Genomic DNA, 4,034 nt, shown 5'->3' on the forward strand with positions numbered 1-4,034 from the left:
GTAATAATAATAATAATATAGATAGCACCAGTAGTAATAATAATAATAATAATAATAATATAGATAGCACCAGTAGTAGTAATAATAATAATAATAACAATAATAATAATATAGATAGCACCGGTAGTAATAATAATAATAATAATAATAATAATAATAATAATAATAATAATAATATAGATAGCACCAGTAGTAATAATAATAATAATAATAATAATAATAATAATAATATAGATAGGACCAGTAGTAATAATAATAATAATAATAATAATAATAATAATAATATAGATAGCACCAGTAGTAATAATAATAATAATAATAATAATAATATAGATAGCACCAGTAGTAATAATTATTATAATAATAATAAAAATAATAATAATAATAATATAGATAGCACCAGTAGTAGTAATAATAATAATAATAATATTAATAATAATAATAATAATAATAATATAGATAGCACCGGTAGTAATAATAATAATAATAATAATAATAATATAGATAGCACCAGTAGTAATAATAATAATAATAATAATAATAATAATAATAATAATATAGATAGCACCAGTAGTAATAATAATAATAATAATAATAATAATAATAATAATAATAATATAGATAGCACCAGTAGTAGTAGTAATAATAATAATAATAATAATAATAATATAGATAGCACCAGTAGTAATAATAATAAAAATAATAATAATAATAATAATAATAATAATATAGATAGCACCAGTAGTGATAATAATAATAATAATAATAATAATAATAATATAGATAACACTAGCAGTAGTAATAATAATAATAATAATAATAATAATAATAATATAGATAGCACCAGTAGTAATAATAATAATAATAATAATAATAATAATAATATAGATAGCACCAGTAGTAATAATAATAATAATATAGATAGCACTAGAGGTAATAATAATAATAATAATAATAATAATAATAATAATAATAATAATATAGATAGCACCAGTAGTAATAATAATAATAATAATAATAATAATAATAATAATAATAATAATATAGATAGCACCAGTAGTAATAATAATAATAATAATAATAATAATAATAATAATAATAATAGCACCAGTAGTAATAATAATAATAATAATAATAATAATAATAATAATAATAATATAGATAGCACCAGTAGTAGTAGTAATAATAATAATAATAATAATAATAATAATTTAGATAGCACCAGTAGTAGTAATAATAATAATAATAATAATAATAATAATAATATAGATAGCACCAGTAATAATAATAATAATAATAATAATAATAATAATAATAATAATAACAAAGATAGCACCAGTAGTAGTAATAATAATAATAATAATAATAATAATAATAATAATAATAATATAGATAGCACCAGTAATAATAATAATAATAATAATAATAATAATAATAATATAGATAGCACCAGTAGTAATAATAATAATAATAGTAATAATAATAATATAGATAGCACCAGTAGTAATAATAATAATAATAATAATAATAATAATAATATAGATAGCACCAGTAGTAATAATAATAATAATAATAATAATAATACAGATAGCACCAGTAGTAATAATAATAATAATAATAATAATAATAATAGTAATAAGAATAATAATATAGATAGCACCGGTAGTAATAATAATAATGATAATAATAATAATATAGATTGCACCAGTAGTAATAATAATAATAATAATAATAATAATAATAATTATAATAATAATAATAATGATATATATAGCACCAGTAATAATAATAATAATAATAATAATAATAATAATAATAATAATATAGATAGCACCAGTAATAATAATAATAATAATAATAATAATAATAATATAGATAGCACCAGTAATAATAATAATAATAATAATAATAATAATGATAATAATAATAATATAGATAGCACCAGTAGTAGTAATAATAATGATAATAATAATAATAATAATAATATAGATAGCACCAGTAATAATAATAATAATAATAATAATAATAATAATAATAATAACAATAATATAAATAGCACCAGTAGTAATAATAATAATAATAATAATAATAATAATAATAATAATAATAAAAATATAGATAGCACTAGTAGTAATAATAATAATAATAATAATAATAATAATATAGATAGCACCAGTAGTAATAATAATAATAATAATAATAATAATAATAATAATATAAATAGCACCAGTAGTAATAATAATAATAATAATATAGATAGCACCAGTAGTAAAAATAATAATAATAATAATAATAATAATAATAATAATATAGATAGCACCAGTAGTAATAATAATAATAATAATAATAATAATAATAATAATATAGATAGCACCAGTAGTAATAATAATAATAATAATAATAATAATATAGATAGCACCAGTAGTAGTAATAATAATAATAATAATAATAATAATAATATAGATAGCACCAGTAGTAGTAGTAATAATAATAATAATAATAATAATAATAATATAGAGAGCACTAGTAGTAATAATAATAATAATAATAATAATAATAATAATAATAATAATATAGATAGCACCAGTAATAATAATAATAATAATAATAATAATAATAATAATAATAATAATATAAATAGCACCAGTAGTAATAATAATAATAATAATAATAATAATAATAATAATATAGATAGCACCAGTAGTAATAATAATAATAATAATAATAAATATAGATAGCACCAGTAGTAAAAATAATAATAATATAGATAGCACCAGTAGTAGTAGTAATAATAGTAATAATAATAATAATAATAATAATATAGAGAGCACCAGTACTAATAATAATAATAATAATAATAATAATAATAATAATAATAATAATAATAATAATAATAATATAGATAGCACCAGTAGTATTAATAATAATGATAATAATAATAATAATAATAATAATATAGATAGCACCAGTAGTAATAATAATAATAATAATAATAATAATAATAATAATAATAATAATATAGATAGCACCAGTAATAATAATAATAATAATAATAATAATAATAATAATAATATAGATAGCACCAGTAGTAATAATAATAATAATAATAATAATAATAATATAGATAGCACCAGTGGTAATAATAATAATAATAATAATAATAATAATAATAATAATATAGATAGCACCAGTAGTAATAATAATAATAATAATAATAATAATAATAATAATAATAATAATAATAATAATATAGATAGCACCAGTAGTAATAATAATAATAATAATAATAATAATAATAATAATATAGATAGCACCAGTAATAATAATAATATTAATAATAATAATAATGATAATAATATAGATAGCACCAGTAGTAGTAGTAATAATAATAATAATAATAATATAGATAGCACCAGTAGTAGTAGTAGTAGTAGTAATAATAATAATAATAATAATAATAATAATATATATAGCACCAGTAGTAATAATAATAATAATAATAATAATAATAATAATATAGATAGCACCAGTAATAATAATAATAATAATAATAATAATAATAATAATAATAATAATAATATATATAGCACCAGTAATAATAATAATAATAATAATAATAATAGTAATAATAATAATAATATAGATAGCACCAGTAATAATAATAATAATAATAATAATAATAATAATAATATAGATAGCACCAGTAGTAATAATAATAATAATAATAATAATAATAATAATAATAATATAGATAGCACCGGTAATAATAATAATAATAATAATAATAATAATAATAAAAATAATAATATAGATAGCACCAGTAATAATAATAATAATAATAATATTAATAATAATAATAATAATAATAATAATATAGATAGCACCAGTAGTAATAATAATAATAATAATAATAATAATAATAATAATAATAATATAGATAGCACCAGTAGTAATAATAATAATAATAATAATAATAATAATAATAATATAGATAGCACCCGTAGTAATAATAATAATAATAATAATAATAATAT

The sequence above is a fragment of the Palaemon carinicauda genome, chromosome 10 (assembly GCF_036898095.1).
Source record: "Palaemon carinicauda isolate YSFRI2023 chromosome 10, ASM3689809v2, whole genome shotgun sequence".
NCBI lineage: Eukaryota > Metazoa > Arthropoda > Malacostraca > Decapoda > Palaemonidae > Palaemon > Palaemon carinicauda.